General features: G+C 47.4%; 1 long non-coding RNA gene across 1 annotated transcript in view; it reads left to right on the top strand.

Moving 5' to 3' along the window:
• The first annotated feature begins 8,987 nt into the window (after positions 1-8,987).
• The window catches only part of LOC113955476, a 29,047-nt gene continuing 18,670 nt past the window's right edge, over positions 8,988-19,364 (top strand). Inside the window, exon 1 of the long non-coding RNA XR_003530576.1 lies at positions 8,988-9,205. This is a non-coding gene — a long non-coding RNA (uncharacterized LOC113955476). The remainder of the gene's footprint in view (positions 9,206-19,364) is intronic.

Genomic DNA, 19,364 nt, shown 5'->3' with positions numbered 1-19,364 from the left:
AAAGCTGCAAGGCATGCACACTCAAGACACTGTGCTCCTGGAAAGTTTTGGATGGACTCCAGGCAATGTTTGGTGGCAAAGAAAGATGAATATCTTGGAAAGAAGAAAAAATTATCAGCCAAGCCCTCGTCCCGCAATGTTCCTGTTTCTGTAAGCTGGGAATGCCGTTGGAGCATAGGAAGGACAGGAAAAATGTGTTCCTGCAACGCCACGGGTCTGAGGGTGAGTTTTGACTGCATCAATAAGAGCTTATTCTGTTGAATTTTCCTGGTGTAATGAAAATAAGCCATCCCGTGATCTGCAAGACTAAAAAACCTGCTTTTCCCTTGCTGTGGGGCTCTACGTGGAGTTCCTGTGTGATTTCTCCTGGGAGAAATTCCCAGTTGCTGCCTGTGCCTTTGAATCAGAGAAATGTCTCCCCTTTCTGCTTTCACCAGGGAGGAGGAAACTTGTGGGACCCAGTGGGTATCACAGAGGATCTCTGCAGAGTGAGGTTTTGGATGGAGCTCAAATGAATGGGCAGGTTGGGAAATGATTATTGAAGGGAAGGACAGATAGATGTTGGGACCATGTGTACCCTGGTTCCTCAGGTAACTGGGCTGGCAAGTGTGGCCTGATGGGCCACGAGAGCCTCAAACAGCCCTGGCCCCACATGAGGGATTTACAGGGCCAGGGAGAGGGTTGTGGACTTAGGGCTCTGAATTAGGATGGCAGGGCCAGGCTGATAATCAGCATTCATGGAGCAGCCTTATCATAACCAGCAGCAGCTCCCCCCTCTTTATCTCTCCCAGGGGCTGAGGAAACGTGTTGGCCGATGTGCGTCCGAAGCTCTCCACTGGGAATTATCAGAAGATCTCTCCTGGTGTGGAAAAGGCTCCTCCCAGGCCAGTTTGCCCAGCTCTGGCTCAGCAGTTGCAGACTAATCTCTGCATTAAGACTTTACATACCTGAGAAGTGTTTGAGGGTGGCTCAGAGCTGGAAGTGGTTTTTTCCACTCCATCTCTCTGTTTTTTATGTTCCTGGTTATGTTTTCTTTTAACAATTTGCAACTTGGACTCTTTTGTGAATTTTCTCCCTTTTTTCCTTTTTTTTTTTATTTTTTTTTTTTTTTTTTTTTTTTTTTTTTTACTGTCTTTCTCTTGAACGCTGATGGAAAAAGAAAGTTCTTTCCTCCTGCCTACTTAAATCTTTGGCTGAGTTGCATGGAAAAACAGTCACATTTATTGCAGCTCCCAAAGCCTTCAAATCATTGGGAGAGAGGGGAGGAGGGAGCAGCTGAGGGAAGGAAATCATTTGTATAGGCGTAGAGTGAAGAATCACCTTCCTTTAAACTCGTGATCTGTCTCTGTTCCCACAGATTGCTGTCTCTGATTTTTTTTTTTCTCTGCCCAATATCTCTTTTTCTATTATCTTTCCTCTTCCTTTGCTGTGATGTGTCTGTGGTGTGTCCCTCTTGCTGGAATGTCTTGCTCCCAGGAGAGTTTGAATAAGAACACTGGGACTCGAAGCTCCAGGTTATTGACAAGAAATCATTACTAAAACCTTTTAATGCCTCTTCTGTAATTGATACAGAGATGAGCAGGGTGGGTTTTCCTGTAGACATAGGGCTTTTTTCCCCTCTCCTAATGTCTCTAAAAGCCCTGAGTGTGGTGTCCTCCAGCCATTTACTAATGGGTTAAAGCCTATTGGTGCCAGATGCTTTGGGGTCTGTAAATATTGCCCTGTTTGCAGATGGATACACTTGCAGGGAAGCAGATGGAGCCTAAAATACTGAGCAGCAGAAGACCCTAGAGAGCTCAGTCCCAGCTAAGCACCATCCTGTGTCTCATATTGGGGTCCTCCTTTTCGCTAACAAGCTCTTTGGTTGCCCTTGTAATGCTACAGCCCAAATTGTGGCCTTACTGCACGAGATTAAGCTGGGGAGAGAGCAGGAGAGGTGCTCTGAGTAGGGCTGAAAACACCCAGACCTCTTACCCAGGCCACTGGGGGTAAAAAGCAGCCTGGCTGTGGCAAGGGCAGTGGTGTCGGTGTCCGTAAGGAGCCCAAGGAGGGGAGGGATGAGGGACTATTGGGATGAGACTTGGCAAAGCCCCCGTTTCCTCAACTAAGACTGTCTTCTCATCATCTCCCTTGGTTTTTCTGCTGGCATCTGTTGCTAGGAGATAGAAAGCACAGTCCCTTTTGAAGCATCTTCAGCTGCCCTCTACCTTCCTGGAGAGCTTCAGCTCTGCACAGTCTCCCTTCTCCTTTCCCCCTCCCGGACTCATCTCTTTCATCTTTCTCCCCTTGGCTCTGCACTCTGGTCAGGAGGGACTTGCCACGTCCGTGCTTGCTGTAGGGTGCTTGTTTCAAACAGTGCTGTGAGCCCGCTCCCCAAATCCTCTTGTTTGAACTAGCAGGGCACTCAGCAGCAGACATGTGTCTGTGAACTCAGCTCCTGTTCCAGATGTTCCTCCCTGATGATGAAGGAGCCAGGACTAAGGGAAAGCAGCCCCTTTGACACGTATGCAGCTCCTTCTGCACGCAGATATGGGCTACACGGGCAGCCTCCACCACCTCCTTGGGCAGGACTTTGCCTTTGGGATGTGCAACAGCTTCTCAGCCCTGTGCAGGCATTTGTCTGCTCCCTAGGCTTTATCTGGGCTACAGCTTCAAATAAAAATTTGATTGTTTCCCTTACAAAATAAAATAAAAAGGGAGGTGAAGGATGCTGCAGAGGCACAGATGAGAACAGGGATGCGCAATGAGTAGGGGTGTTTGCCCCTGATTTGGTCTCTAAATCACTCTGTGTGCCTTTAAAAAAAACCCAAATCAAACAAAATGTATAAAAAAGGAGAAAGCTGTTCTCAGCCTTCCAGCCCTGTCTCACAGCCCTCTCCCAGAGCCGCAGAGCTGTGCACGTGGAGCAGGTGGACACCGAGGGCAGCAAAATGTTTAGTGATTGCTGAGTGAGGAAGTGACATTTCCCAGCTTGCCTAAGGATGCAAGAAAAATGCATCTGTGTCTGCAGCAGGCCCACGAGCCGGGGCTGACCTACACAGATGCCAATTATACACACAGGCAGATGCCCACTTCCCACCTTGGAGCGAGGGGCTGAGCCTGGGTGCAGCCATGGGCCAGGACAAAACATAGCCAGCACAGAGTTTTTCCTGAGAAAAGCACCCCCCAGATCCATGGATGTCATTGGAGGGTGAGGGCTCAGCAGGAGCTTAGTGTTGGACTGATGTGTTTATTTGCCTTTGGAGTGAGGGATGCAGCTAGTTTGGAGGGAGCAGTGAAAATTCAAGCCAGTGTCCCCCCTCTGCATCCATTAATGCCCACTGAGCCGGGGCTCCCACCAAGGCCAGACACCTGCCTTGAAGGTACCAGGGCTGGTCCCTCCCTGGTGCTCCCTCCTCCTCCTGTCCACCCTGATTTCCCATTTCCCATATTTCATTTCTCTTATGGCCTGTGGCAGCCACATTTAGTGACTGCTTCACACATTCATCATGCTGTGGGTGTCACAGTGTGATGGTTGGGGCCTTTGTTTGATTTCTGAAAAAACCTCCCCTTAAACCACCAAACTCCAAACCAGTTTTAACCTGCCTTTAAAACTGAGATTGTAGGAGAATTTTCCATGGGAAGCAGGGTGGTTTTTAGTGATTTCTTTCTCTTCCCCTTTGCAGCCTCACTTTAAGATTCGATTTCAGCACTATGGGCATTGAGTTCTTGGGGAATGCTTTATTTTGGAGTGATAGCAATATGGAAATGAAAAATAAGGATCGATCTCAAGGGCTAAACCGAGCTGTGCGAGTTAAAAACAAGCTTTTCTGGGAACTTTTTCCCTTGGGCCAGGCTATGCAAGCATTAACTCAGGATGGTTGTGGTCAACTCAAAGGTTTTGTCACCAAGAGGTCCTTTTCCTCTGCTACGCCTGGCCAGCATCAGCTGTTTGAGCCTTAATTCCACCTCTGCTTCGTACATGGAAAGGAGAAAGCTCACTGCAGAAGGAACAACAATAAAAACCAAGTTGTTCTATAAGGAAGGACTCATCCTACCTGGCTCCATAGCTGTGGTGCAACACATAACCCTCACCATAAATGCAACACCTCCTCCTGCTGCTGTCACGTATTGCTCACGTCAGACTTGAGTGAGACAAACCACACTTCTGTCCCACTTAACCGCTCTGGCTAACGAGGGAAATCAATCATGCTGCCCTGGGGCTGGCCATCCATCTCAGGCCCTTCCCTGGTGTCACTGGAAGAGCCAGGGGAAGCCTGGCCAACACTCTCCCACTTGCAGGAGAAGGGCTCGGGTTGTAGGGAAATTGCCACGCTGCTATTAAAAGTTAATATTTCAACAGTGCTGGATGCTTTGCTGTTGCTCTCTTGGTATTAATAATCTTCTCTTAGCTGGCAGGTGTTTGTGCTAGGTCTGCCTGTTTCTAGCTGAAGGAAAACCCATTACAAGACCTCCTTGAGTCCTGTGTAGTGGGCACTTCTCTCTTTTAGCAGAAATTTTTGGCTCAGAAAAGCCCCGGCAACCCAGAAGTGTAAAATCACAAACAAAGTGTGTTGTGTTGGAGGATTCTGGCCATTTGCTTAATTTTTATCACCCAATTTCTGCAAATCCCCCGTGGAGGTGCTTGAAAAGAACATATTTCCCCTCCTCTTTTCCTGCTAGTTTTGTCATTCTGACAAATGGTTGATGTGCTGGTTGTGTTTCTAACGCTGCTGGAAACAGTCGTGGCTTTCGTGTTTTGGAGCCAGCACCACGATTTCCACGAAGAAATGAGAGGGAGAGGCTGTGGATAACTGTTCCTCTGGCTCTGGTGCACCCCACTACAACTCGCTTTCCTACGAATAACACCTGCCTATTTTACATCTCGACAACAGCTTTCCTTATTTATTGAAAGGCTTGGGATTCTTGGAGGATATTTCCATTTTTCTCCACTGGCGGTCGCCCTACAGCAAATTGGTCTCCAGCTGCACCTTTTCTTCTCAGTTTTGGCTGGAGGGAGCCTGTCTTGCTCGCTGGCTGATCAAAAATCATCCCACAGAGCTGTTCCCAGTTCTGCAACGAGCAGTTGGGAGATGCAGTGTGGGAACAGTGCCTTGCTCAGCAGTGATGTGATGGCACGTGGGGGCAATGCTGTGTTCCTCTGCACTGCCTCATAGAGCAGTGGCACCTCTCTGGGGTTAGTGGCCACTGAAACAGTGCTGTACTCCTTCACTTCTGCTTTTGGTGATGCAAGGGACAGCTTGCACTGGTCGATGTCAAGAGGAGACCGAGATGAAGCATGAGAAGTTTGTTATTCCGCGTGGAGTGCAACAAGGCTGCTGTTGAGCTGGAGAGCTGCTCAAGGTCATCGTGAGAAGGGGAGACAAGATGCTTACACAAGGCAGATACCAGTTTTTGCTGGGCTAACAAACATTATCAGATATGTTAAAAAGCAGAGTTGCTCTTCAACAGAGTCCTTTTTTAACTGTCAGCCTAATATCAGCTGCAAAGACAGTATTCTGAGTTTCTGTGCCCCTGCTTTTCTTAAGATGTCATATTCAGAAACCTCCTGGAAAGAGGATGGCGACTGCCTCACAGCCAGGTTTGAGCCATATCCTGGGTGAGCCACAGAATCATGGAATCTTTGAGGTTGAAAAGGACCTCTAAGATCAAGTCCTCAGGTAGCTGGCTGCATTTATTAATCTTGTCCCCTTTTCACTCATATTGAAGGAAATACCAACATCTAGTTAGAAAATTAGAAATACCCGTGGCATGAAAGATCTAACATTATTACCATTGTTCAACATATATTTAAACAAAATAGAATTGTAGAATATCCTAAGTTAGAAGGGACCCACCAGGATCAGCAAAGTCCAGCTCCTGGCTCTGCACAGGACGGCCCCAAGGAGCAGTAAATTCTACCACCCCCAAGACAGTGTAAAGTCAAATTTGGTTAAAACTCTGCAGATTTGTTCACCATATCCTATGTGTGTATCTTTATATACATGTTATCTTTTCCCATAATTTGAAAGCTTTTACTAAAATAAGCTTTAAAACAGCTCAAATGGCTCCTTGAATAGTTGTCTTAAAATTCTTGACTCCAAGTTCCCTGGCCTTGATCACCTAAGTATATCTTATGGAATCACAGGATATCCTGAGTTGGAAGAGGTCCGCCAGGATCATCGAAGTCCAACTCCTGGCCCTGCACAGGACCACCCCAAGTTGCCAGGTTTTGCTACTTTTTCATGATCTTTAGTTGTTAGGAAGTCCATGGATTGGACTTACCCAAATGTTCAGCGAAACAGCAATATTTCCATCCCGTGCAGTCTGCTGTCAAGTTCTCTTTTCCCAAGAAAAGCAGGAATTAAACCTCCTGTTGTCCTCCCCTCTGCTGGCCAAAGCTTTCTCCTTTTGCAATATGAGCTGCTGTCTGACACCAAATAGGATAATATTTAATCCGATGGACATTGTATGGTTTTACAAAGTGCTGTAGCATAATTGGAAAAAGAAGGACTGGTTCAGGATTACAGCAAGACAACTCAGCCAAAATGTAAACTGAACACACTGCAGAGCACTATGGGACCTGCTTATGCTCCAGAACACTATTTATGATCTTTTAACTGATTCAAAATAGCTGACAGGATAAAAGACGAGCCTGTCTCTGTTAGTTTGCAATTAGGCACTCGGCTCACAAGCATCCGTTTTCCAGGAGAGATCACTGCTGGTGATTGTGTGCTTCATGTTTTCCTCAGAGCCAGGACTGGGAAAGGGCTGCTAGCATGATAAAAGAAATGGAGCTCGTGTGTGTTTGGAGGGGAGATGAGGAAAGCCTGACTTAATTAAATTAGGCAAATGAAAGCTGAGGAAGATAGCTGCCTATAAATACACTGGCGGAAGATGGGGAGGGGAGAGCATCAGCCAAGGAGAACTATTTATGCCCGAGGATAGTGTTGGCACAAGAATAAATGTACGTAAACTTGCCCAGAATAAATTCAGCCTGGAAACTGGAAGATCGTTTGTGACAATTAGAGAGCGATCGGGCTATGGACCAGCCTTCCTGTGGGAATAGAGGGGGATGAAACCCTTCCTGCTTTTAGCAGGAGTTTGCAGGAGGGCCGGATCCAATGACCCAGGGATGCCATGCAGCCCTACGTTCATTCTTCTTCCCTTATTTTCCTATGATTTCTGCCTCAGCCTCATATTTATGCCAATTCTCATCACGTCCCACCCTCCTTCCTGTTGCCTGATATGTATCTCAGTTGCTGGCTTCGCTCCCTTCTGATGCAGGTGGCTTTCTTCTAACAGTAATAACTTCCCCACATGGTCAGGAGCCTGCAGGATTCTTGGTGCTTTTGAAATTTTTTTTTTAAAAAATCTCTGTGTCCAATCCCTCTTTGTCCATTTGTCCTTCTTGCACGGAGGAGGCCAGACGGGGGCAGATGGTGTCCTCCAACCAAGGTGTCTCTGCCAAACCCCACACAGGTAAGAGAGTCCTTGGAGTGTTGGACTGATATTTCCTGCTTGGGTTAAACAGGCATAAAATGGTAATCAGAGCCTGTTTCCAGCCCTGGCACAATATGGCCCTGAAAATAACTTTCCCACTGATGGAGAAGGGCTTTGGGGAATTCCAAAGTATCGGGAGCTGTGGATGCTGAGCAGCCTCAGGAGGCTGATGGCAGTAGTTTGCAGTCTGAGCTCTGGGAGATATCCCATTTGCACAGCTCTTTCTAGGGCTGGGAAACAAGAGATGCTTTGTAACAACCTCACTGGCTTTTTGTGTGCCTTTGCTGGTATTTCCCTCACACTGTTGCGAAGGGGATGGGGCAGTGAGGTCGCTGAGCTCACCCTTGTCTACAGGAGTGTCTCCAGGAGGGCACCAGTGATGCTCTTGGCTCATGAGATTGGATGCTTCTGTTTGGTTTAGGTGCAGCAATGGTGCAGTGTTTAAGTTGACTTTTTGCTAAAAGCATGGGCAGTGGATGGATGCGAGTGGGTGTGAGGAAGAAAAGTGATTTCTCTGCTTGCAGGCTGTACCCATTCCACTAGACTGGAGTTTTTCTTCATTTATGACCGTAATGACTAGGAAATGCACCTTGAAACTTCCCAAAAGGCTTGGAGGCCTTGTGAGGAGAAGGCTAAGACCAAATTCCTCCTGCAACTGAATCATAATGTTGAATCTAACAAAAAAAGGAAAATTAAAAACTTTTGTTGGGTATTATGTCAGCTTTCCGGATTATCTAAAGAGATCTTTTCAGCAAGGTAGTTGAAATACTGGGTTTTCAGGGGAATTAAATGCCTGCCTGTGTGTGTTTTGGGCACCTAATTCCTCTAAGGCCTTTAAAAACTCTTGTGTTCATTCATATTCCCTGACTGTCACTGCTTAACCAGCCTGAGCCTTATACGTGCTCCATCAGATATTCCAACAATTCCTCTTGATGAGGGAGCAAAGCTGGGTGCCAACGCTCCCATTCTGCATGCACACAGCTCTGGCAAGGGACTAGCAAGTGCATCTGTTTGAACTTTACACCGCCTTCGTTTAATTTCAGTTATATATTTAGTTATCGGGATCAATCTCATCACATGGGGAAGCTCGGGAGGTGGGGGGCATGTGGAAGTTCAAGGCAGCCAAAATAAAACCCCTTTGCTGTGATGCTTCACCTTGTTTCCTAATCTGCTGCCTTAAAAACGTGCATTTCTAACCCCCTTAATGCCCATCTTCTGTAAAACTCTATTCCCCTTCTCTGTCGTTATTGCAGGTTTTAGATTCATTCTTATCAGCTCTTTTTTTTCATGCAGCAAAGTAGAGCAGATATGGGATCAGAATGCATTAAAAAAAATAATCCTAAACAATACAACCAACCAAACTAATTTAGTAAGCAACAGTTTACACATATCAAGGTTTTTTATTCTCTTAATGCTTTGACGTATAATTGGCATGCAGGTAAATTTGAATAAATCATTAATGGAACGATAAAAATGAGGAATTTCTCAGCAGAGTGGGAATTCTCTGGGCTGTGCTGGGCTTCCCTCCATGCTGGGGGGCAACCAGGTGCTCAGACCTCATGGATGGGTCACTGAGGAAGGGCTGTGGGCGTCCCCAGCTGAGAGAAGTCAGCTCTGCAGAACACTCGGTTTGATTGTGGTTTCCCTGGCACCCTCAGGGAGGGATCTGGGCTGTGAGCTCCTGAGCTATGTGGTGCTCCCAGGGACAGATCTCAGCAGTGGGGTGAGTGACATCATGGGCACAGCATGGGGTGGGACTGCTCAAACTCCTCTTTGATGGGGCAAGACTTTAATGGGGGTGAATTGGTAAGAATTTAAATTGCAGAACTTCTGCTTGCTCCTTCCAGCCCCTCACCACCTCTGTGAACCCATAGGATATGGCCCCAAGGTGGATTTATTGTTGTCAGAATTATACTTCTTCTGATCTCTTATCAGATAAGGTCAAACCTTATAAAGTCAAGTATGAGGCAGTTGGGCTGTGTGTTATTCTCCCCCCAAAAAGCCCTTTGTCTCGTGCATCATAGAATGACTTCAAAGTGCTGCATATCCCATTTTTTTTCTCAATTCCTGCCTTTGTTGATTTGGGTTCTAAAGCAGCAAAAGGAATATTGAGATTCTCACACCTTCTCTTTATTTATTTAGCTTTACCTTGGCTCTGCTCAGTCAGGGTGCCTCAGCATTAAGATTTCACCAGCCAAGCCCTGCTGTGCCGTACACAGGAGTGTTTCCCCTGAGTGCAGGTGGAGAGCAAATATTCTGTGGTTACTCAAACCCAAAGGCAACGCTGTGCTCACCTCCCGCCGCTCTCCCATGTGTGGGCAGTCCAGTTCTCATCTCCTCTTCCCACTGTCATTGTCCTAATGCATTGCTTCCAAGGCTGTTTTGGGGGGAACATGTTAGATGAGGTGGAAAACCAGGCTGAATTCCTGGCAGCTGGAGCTGCCTTCCTTCACGCCTCTCTGGTGCATCTATCTGGCAGCATGAAGGAAAATGTCATTAATTTTCAGCCTAATCCCTCTTGAAGTGTTGAGCTCCTTCTCTTCATGGCCAGCAGCAGTCTAGGAGATACCAAGGCAGCTTAGGTGTTGGTCAGGGCTGTGGGCAGTGGTCACCCCGACTGGTGGGTGCCATTTGCCTGGGAGGTGCCAGTTCACTTCGGGACCCAACTTGTGAGGCTTTTGGCTGTTTTCTTTATCCCATTCCAAGGGCAAGGCTCTGTCTCCAGGTCTCCCTGTTCAGTAACAGTTATGGACTCTCGTCCATGGCCTTGAGATGAAGCATTAGTGTGCCAGTGCTGCCAGCCCTTCATCCCTCCAGGCTGTGTGGGGACAGAGCAGGCAGTGGGAAGCCCTGGGGCTGGCACTGGCTGCTGTTGCACAGGTGAGAGGGGAAAGAGAGGAGGAGGATGGAGGGATTGCAGCTGGAGTTCACCCTTGGTACACTCAGGTGTTTATCAGCGACCCTTTCAAACCTCTACTGCTGCCAGTGCTGTGCTGGCAGAGGGGCCACTCTCGTCCCTCCTGCAGTCATCCCTGTGACCCGCTGCCATGGCATGCTTCCAGGAAAGTCATCAGGTCCTAAAAATAACTTGGGGAATAGCTGATGGTGTGGCTTCTCTCCGCATGCTAGTGGAATTAGCCAGGAGGCTGACTCCAGCCGGGACTGCTGCTGCCTGCGGTCGGCTGCTCCCAGTCCCGCTGGTCTCCTCAGCAGGACTTGGAGGTCACGGTGCCTTGGCATTGCTCCACAGCTTCACTGCCACGCTTGCTGGGCTGTCAGAGGTGGTTTTTCATCTCTGCTGAAACCAGGCATCAACAGGGAAGTTGGCTCATCCAGCACTGGTTGTGTTTAGTGCCTTTTGCAAGTGTGGTGTCGAGTCTTTGGCACAGCTTTGTTTGGGTCTCCTGATGAGCAGAGGTTATGGGTGTATCTTCACAACACAGAGACTGAAGTCTTCCAGCTCTGTCTCACCCTCGAGTGGGAGTGAGGAGTTAGTGTTGGGAGTATCTTTAGTCTAAAGCACAGCCAGAGGGTGCCAACACCCTTAACTTTCTCCTACAGGAGAAAATACAGACTTCTGGAGTGCCCGACAGGAGAGGGAAAACCAAAAACTTGCTGTGTGTGCTGCAGTGGCCTTCTGTCCATCTTGTGACCAGAGAACTGGGCTTGCCAACTGTTTTGCTACATTTCTCCCTTTATTTATTGCTTGTTATTATTCAGGACTTTGCTCTCTTCACTGGCTTTTCCTGATAGACGATGCAAAGCCAAGTGACACTGGGCTTCCAAGGAGGACGGGCGAGCTGATGTGGACCTTATCAATTTGGCTGGACTTCTTTGGTGAGGTGTGGAGGTCACAGCTGTGGATCATAACCACCTAATAGAAAGACTTGTGTGCTCAGGGCACCCTGTGGCAGGGGGAAAAGGTGGTCTGGGCATCCTTTAGTGTTAAACAGCAGTTTTATTGTGGCCTCTGGCTGAAGGGAGCTGTGCTCCCTGACCTTGTGTGCTGGTTTGTAAATAGCAAGACACTCTCCTTAGCACAGCATGTTCAGTGCTTTCATCAGTGGCCACGGTGTCTGTAACCTTGCTTGTAACAGCTCTACAATAATTGCACTCTGTCATCCATGCTAAACGTATCCAGCCCTGGAAGCTAATCCTGGGGGTAGGCATCTCCATCGCTGTTTGTGGAAAAGGGTTTTTTCCCGTCTCCCACTGGCACGAGGGGCTGCATGCTCAGGATTGCTCTGTTAGCTAAGCCCTCACCATCATCGTGGATGTGTGAAGTCCTTTGGCTGGGAATTCTGAGTGCCATGGCAGTGCAAACCAGGTCCAAGGGCTGGTCAAACGCTGCAGCTGGGATGGAGATTTGAGTGTGTTCAAGCTCTGCTTTTCCGCTCTGGACTTACCTCCGCTTTTAATTTCACTGCTGTATTTACAACTCTTGCCCTCTAATTATAGGTGATATGTTTCTCATCTTTCCTTTCTGGGAAATGTGTCTGCATGTGTGATCAGAGCTGTGCCTCCTCCGTGCCCGCCTCCGTTAGGAAGCGGGATGTGATTCCTTTGCCTTTTCCCTCCTCCTGCAGCTGCAGCCGTCATGAAGTGAGGAGTTCACAGAGGGGACAGCAACCAGGATTCAAGGAGAGATTGGTGTCTACTGTCCTTTCTAACTGCAGTTGCCTCTTTTCTTATTTATAAGTGCAAGCAAACAGGTGCTAAAAGCTTTTTTCCTCCGTCCTTCTCCTTGCATGGCACAGACAGACTCTCTCCTGAGATGTCTCCTCGTGATTTGCTCTCTCTCCAAAGCTGCTTCTGCATTTCTTGGCACCTCTGCAAGTACTTGATTTATCTACTTATCTTCCCATGTCCCCTTCCTCATTACAACAGGGGTTTGGGGCTTGGAAGGAATGAGTGGAATCACCCTCAAGCTCTCTGCAGATGATGTGGGGATTGGAGATTTCCCTACTCACTTTGGATATCCTTTTTTCCCCCATAGGGTGCTATCTGGCATCTGTGTCCAGAGTCACATTTTGTGGATTCATTTAAGCATAATCCTTCATAAAGTTACTACCTGTGAATCTCTCCTTCAGTGGTCTTAGTTTGCTCTCTCAATCCAGTTGTGGATCCTCCAGTCATCGATTTGCCCTCAGAAGGGCACTGCTTTGGAAACAGGTTTGTGTATATCTTTCACATAGTGTGTGATTCCTTAAAATTTCTGCTCCAGAATAACCCAGAAAGCTTCATAAATTCCTTCAGCTGCTAATTCTGGCCATTCCTGGAGCACTTTTAACCAGACAGCTTCTACATGTGCTCTCTAGAAATGTCTACTTTGTGGTAAAGCAAAACCTCATCACTGATGCTGTCACTGGAGAAAAATGTATTCATTATTATTACTATTATTATTATTTTTAGGAAAGATGCAATCTCACCTCATGCATAAAATTAGTTTAATGGAACAGCAGGAATGGGAGGGAATATTGGCTTTCCTTATGCTTCTTTGTGGAGTGAGTGAACAGTTTCTTTGCTCCCTCTCAGGCCCTGGATGAATGATATGTCATTGAAGCCGCATTTTTAGCTGAGGCGTGTCCATGAAGACAGCAGGGAAGCAAAAATTAGGTTTTAAAAACTGTTTAAAATGAAGGAAAAGAAATTCGTGAGCTTCTAAACGCAGTCCTCAAGAAGCCAGTAAGGCTGAGAGTCGAGAATGACTTGGGGAGGGAGAGAGAGGGTGACAGTGGGGCAGCAAATGGGTTTGTGTCTTGTAAAGTAAAGGGGCTAATTCCATCTCAAGTGGAGGGAGTGAGTGGCACCACACCAGTAGTGTTGCAACCTCAGACACTGTGTGTTCCATGGTCTTCCCATGCCTCTCTTGGGGTTATCCCTGCTGCTTTTAGCTGTCCCAATGAGTACAGGCATCAGGCACTGTGTAGGTAGTGCTGTCAAAGTGCACTTTGTGCTTGCCTGGCCCTCAGAAAACTTCTTCTTTCACTTCACTCTCTGGGAATTGGAAAGGAGAGCTGAGGATAAAAGTGATAATGTCATCTCAGGGCATCCAAACGGCGGTGATGTGCTGCCTGAGCTCTCGTGCCCTCCAGCAGTCCCACACGGCTTTGTCCTTTGGCTTATTTCCCCTTGGAACTCCAGGTTATCTTGGGGAGGTTTTTTCCACTGAAAAGTGAACTTTGATGAATATCTCCCTCTCTTGTGGAAGCAGTAGCTTTGTAAAAATTCCAAACCAGAAACTCTTCCTTCTTCAGCAGGCAGAGGATCGTCCCTCTTTGTTTGGAGGAACATCATGATCAAAAAGCTGAGCTTGGTCATGACTACTGGACTCATTGCAGCTTCTTCTGGCCCTGGGATTTAGGTGGGACCAAGACAAGCTAAGCCCTTCCCTCAAGAAGATGAGAAAAGGAGGGGTGCCTTACCTGGAGGGAAAGCTCCTCCTAGTGAGCTCCATTGTCTTTTCAAGCTTTGGTGAAATGGGTCCACTAGAATTAGTGGTTCTCTGGGTGAGAAAGACCAAAAGATGGGCTGGGAGAGGGAAAAAACTGTGAGAAGGAGACAATTGCAGGCAAACTCAATTTCCATCAATAGCTGTGAGTCAAGCTTGGGGTTCTGCACGTTTCTCAATTCCTTCCTTCCGCTGCAGTTTGTATGAGGGGGTTGCACTTTCCCCCCCCCCCCCCTCTTCCCTCTTGGGCTGCAGGAGATAGACACTTTTTAAAATGCAAAGTGAGGGATTTTATCTCAGCTCATCAAATCCTCTCTGGTGGCACCAGGGCTCTGAGAAACCCTAAAAGCCTTTGAGGCTGTGTGCAGTCTCATCTCCTTCGGGTGCCAACCCCTGGCACTCCTCCTCTAATGACCCTGGCTTTGTTGTGATGGCTTTCCAACATCTCCTCACCCTCGGGCTCCTGCAGCTCCTTCAGCACTGCTCCTTACTCTACTACCAATCCTCCCTCCAAGTTATCTTTGGGCCACCTCCTGTAATTCCTGTTCTTCAACTTGTGTCTTCACCTTGGTGCTCCTCAAGTGTCTCCTTCCCGTTCCCCACACCTCCCTCTCGTAACGGCTCAGGTCCCTCCCTGCTGGTGTTTGGCCTAGGCAGTTCCCCACTGCCCAGCCCTTTCCTAGAGGAAGCAGTCAGCATTTTCTTATGGTAGTAAACCCCATCCACCTCAGAATGGGCTTGGATGGATGTCACACTCTGGAATACTGTTGGCTTCACCGACCAACATCTACCAGGGACAGGACCCAAGGAAGTGGCCTGAAGTTGTGCCAGAGGAGGTTTAGGTTGGATAATAGAACAAGGTTCTTCCCCCAGGGGGTGGTTGGGCACTGAACAGGCTCCCCAGGGCAGTTGTCACAGCACCAAGGCTGGCAGAGATCAAGGAGCGTTTGGATGATCCTCTCAGGCACAGGGTGTGGCTCTTGGGGATGGTCCTGTGCAGGGCTGAGGGTTGGACTTCATGATCCTTGTGGGTCCCTTCCAGCTCAGCGTGTTCTGTGATTCTGTGACTGTGATTATGTTGCAGTGGCAGGAGACAAAATCTCCCTGATGCCTGGGAGCTAGAGACAAAATCTCCCTGATGCCTGGGAGCAAGTGAAGCACCGCCATGAATGAGCTTCCTGTGCTCTAAGTGTGAAAGTAACTCCCCTGCTACACAAAAAGAGATATAATTTTTTTTTTTAACTTGCTTTTCTTCCTTCTCCCCTTGGTCTTTGCTGTGAGTGCGTGCTGATGCTGAGGTGAAGGAAGCATTGATCCAACTTGCTCTGACCCTGGTCAGCATGGCCATGTGCTGTGCTGGCAGAGTTCAGGTTGTCTCTAGAGCTCCTCTAAGCCAGGATCACAGGCCAGATTGAACGGGAGAAAAGCCTTACAGCTTTGGGGGGGGCCACTGCCAGAGCATACAGGGACTTGTTAGTGACGTGGGATCTTGAGGAGAGCAGGCTTCGCTGGGAGATTTTATCTGGTTTTATAGCTGGCGCAGGTGGATTTTTCTGTGATAAAAGCTGTAAACACCACAGAAGTCAGAATTCTCCTTCCTGGCTTGTAATAATCAGCTTCTAGCTCTGAATCACCCCAAAGTAATAGGACTTGCTGCAAATATGGCAGAGGTCAAGCTCTGTTTGAGGGCGATAAGAGAGTTTAAGCCTTGAACCAATTCCTTTGGAGGTGAGCAGAGGAGCTGGGCAAGGAAGAGGTGCTGTTGGTACCCCCTCAGGGGGGAAATTCAGAATTAAGCAGCCCCTTAGCACGCATCAGAGAATTCACCTCTACCAACCTCTGATTTGTTGGAGACTGTTTTACTTGCTCTTGTGAAGAAGGTAGATGTTGCTTTATAACACCTTTCAATATTGGCTGCCCGTTGCAGTTTCATGTGGTATAGGCTTTTTTGTTGCCCCTCCTTTAAACTGGTTTTGAGCAGGAAAACAGTTCCCTTAATGGTTATTTTAAAAGTTTTTGTCCCAGTAGTGACAACGGTGGTGCTTGGGGGTTTTGCACTGGTCCCAGAAGGCAAACAAATAGTCCCAACTTAAATCGTGCACCAACTATAAACCTTACGCTTTTTAATTGGGAAATTGATTTTCAATCCAAGCCTCTTGAAAAATCTAATTATTTTCCCTAAAAAAAAAAAAACAACAAAACTAGCAAGAGTCTTTCTCTCTGTCATGCTCCACCAGGCGAAAGAGAGGGAGGAGGAAATAATTCTTGGCTGCATCTCTGCAGGGCGCCCTGGTGATAACCTGGATAATACAATCTGATTTTGGCCTTGAGTCTGTTCCCTTGGATTATTGCATTTCTTCAAGGACCAAAAGCTGTGCTGGTGATTCAGACCCGGAGGAGAATATCTTTTTTAGTGGTAAGCTTTCAGGTTGTTTTTTTTTTTTTTTCTCAGCCATCAAAGGGCAGAGAGGAGGCTTTTATCATGTTACCAGTGGCTGCTTCATAGAAAACAAGTTGTGGGCATGATGACCAGAGCCCAGCTCTCCTTCCTTCCTTCCTTCCCAAGGAGGACCCTGCTTGTTGGGTTAAAAGGGAGAGAAAAGTGAAGGGAAAAGAGATGAAAGAAAAGGCCAGTGTGCACATGTGTGCGTCAGCTGCACTGAAAGGAAAGGTGGATTTAGAGATGAGGGTGTGTGTAGGTATAAAATTTGAGCTATGCCATGCTTAGTGCTTTGGCTGAGTGATGGATACATCAGGATCCATGCTGGATATGAAGTCTCAATGTGTAGCCATCTTCCACATTTAAATATAAGCTGGGAGCTGCTTGTGAGGTTGTGGGGTCTGCTTTGTCCAACCCTTTAGTTCAAGGGCTGAAATCCCAACTCTCATGTGCCAAAGTCCTTTCTGTTTTAATCTTTGCTATTAGGTTTTATAGCATTCACTGCAAGACTGTGTTCAGGGGCCTTCACTTGAGAGGTGAAGCATCCTGGCTTTTTCTCCATGCTTTGGCATAGCTGCTGCTGGTGTTGCTCCGGGGAAGTGAAGGAGGTGGATTGCCTGGTCTCTGCAGCCACTTCAGGATGCAAGAGTCAACATCTCACATCTCTTCCGTTGCAGAGGGGTTTCTTCCCCACCCTGGTCCAGGTGAGGTGTTTCTCCTGGAAGCCCAAGTGCTGAGGGATGCTGGAGCAGAGGGATGCTAGCTGGTCTGCTTCCAGAGGTATCCCTCCCTCCTTTCACTGCCTGACACACACCCACAGCCACCTCAGAGCAGGGATTGTTTACAGAAACACTGTCAAGCAAAAAAGTCCTTCCAATAGCTCTGAGGAGAGGGATGTTTTCAGCTACTCAGTCACCCTCAAACTGTGAAGACGCGACATATCAGCTGCATAAAATTAATTTATTTAGTTAAGGGAGGTGTTAATTAAGAGATCTCATTTGTTGTGTCTCTGCAGACAGCTCTCCAGGGCCTTTTGAATTGTCAGCTCTGGTGACAGCAAAAGCTAATGGTGTCACGAGTTGAGAGTGGTGTGATTCACGCCGGGGATGAAGTGGGAGGTGGTGGAAGGGGTTGAGAAAGGAGTGAAGGGGACGTGGCAGAGGCTTGGGCACACCATGCTGGGGGCTGGCAAGCCAGGACGACATGCTTTGCCCTTCCTTAGCCTCCCTCCAGTGAATCCTGGCAGGGGGAAAGGCTCTGGCTGAAGGTCTGTGCAGGAAAAGCTCAGGGTTTGCAGGGAGTTGCCGGCAGAACAGCTTAGCAAACCCATGGATGCCAGGACGTGTGCAGCCAAAAATGCATTAAAATAACTGACTGTCCGTGTGATCTGAACTGGAAAAGAATCTTTGATTTATTTTAAATAATCAGCTTTTTCTGCACTCTGAGAGGTTAATTCTCCTTGGTTAATCAGGATGTGTCAATCTGATAACCAAGTGCAGGCCTAACACCAAACTTGTGTGTTTAAATTTAAAGTGTCTTAGAAAATAACAAATATGCTTTATCTGAAAGAATTACATGCTCCAGTACAGCTGTTTATAGGCATCTCCTTCAGGAAAAGCTGCGTCAACACTTTTTTTCCCCACTTTTTTATCTTCTTATGATCTTTATCAAGTTGCTTTTGGAGGGAAATTGAAATTCTCTTGATGCAGAAAATAGGCCAAAAGGAAAAAAAAAATACAAAATAGTCGAGGAGAAATGCTAAACTCGGTGAGGAAGTGGTGCTGCCTTCTCCCAGGCAAAGATGTTTTGTGTTTTCAGCTCCCCAGTTTGTTAAACAAAGGCTGCATTGCTTGTGCTTGTGCTTAAGAAATCAGTCCCAGCTCTTCTGGGCTTTCCTCCTTGTGTGTCCTCAAAGCTTTACAAACCAAGCTCTTGTTCAGGAGCCAAACTTCCAATTTCTCTCTCAAAACAAGTGGGAGAGGCAGAGGTCGACAGGATGCCACAGCTATTTTCCAGCTGCTTTCTCAGTGCTGCAGTGAGCTGGTGAAACAAGCTGGAATTCAGGGGGAATATGGGGCACCTATAAGAAAATATATAGCTGCTGGAAGATGATTTTAACCGGCTCTTGTTGCACTTACTGAAGGAGCAATTTTCTCCAGGTCACTGATTTGACTTTCTTTAACACTCTACTAACAAACATACGTTATTACTTTCTGGTTTTTTTAATCGATTTTCACTCATTTAAACCAGGGGAAGCATCAGCCTCATATGGGCCACCATTACTTTAATCTTTATTTATATAATTTTTTTACAAGATTTTTAATTCGTGTGGGATGGCTGTGCAGCTCAGAGGAACCCCTGGTCGTGCCCCTCTCTGGGGGATCCACATAGCCCTGCCCAGGGGGACTGTGCTTTCAGAGTTGTGAGCTTGGGGTTGGTTTTTGTTGCGCTCAGCTGCTCTGGAGTAATTTGGAAAAGAGGAAAGGCATTTTTCCAAGCAGGCCCTGAGTGGTTTTCAGTCCAAAAGAATTACCAGGACCTCACCCCGTGCCAAGGGCCTGCATCCCCAGGGACATGCTGCATTTTTCTGTCTCACTGAGGGTAAAGAAAGCTCAGCTTGCCCTTGGCTCCCATCACAGCTGTGGGACCAATTCCCCCTCCAGTCAGCTTTTCCCTCGTGATCCTCCAGCACAGCCAGGCAGGAAGCAAAAATGTGGTGCCAGACAGAGCTTTTAGTTTTTGATTTAACCCCAAAGTGATGGCAGGGCTTTCCTGGAGTGGGAGCTGTAGACAGAAGAGTCTTTTCCCTGTGGATGCATGCAACTCGCATGCCCAAGAGATTTTTGTCTTGGATCCGTCTTCTCTGGAGCCACACAGGATCTGACCAAGGCTTTTCCTGCAGCTGCACAGTGTGGATTCTCCTCTGCCTGCAACTGTAGTTGTATTCCCAGGTCTGCCTTGCCCTGTCCAGCTCAAAACTGAATCATAGAA

The sequence above is a fragment of the Corapipo altera genome, unplaced genomic scaffold (genome assembly GCF_003945725.1).
Source record: "Corapipo altera isolate COAL_440 unplaced genomic scaffold, ASM394572v1 133, whole genome shotgun sequence".
In the NCBI taxonomy this organism is placed as follows: Eukaryota; Metazoa; Chordata; class Aves; order Passeriformes; family Pipridae; genus Corapipo; species Corapipo altera.
Note: the sequence above shows the minus strand (reverse complement) of the source record. Positions and strands in the feature narration are given on the sequence as shown.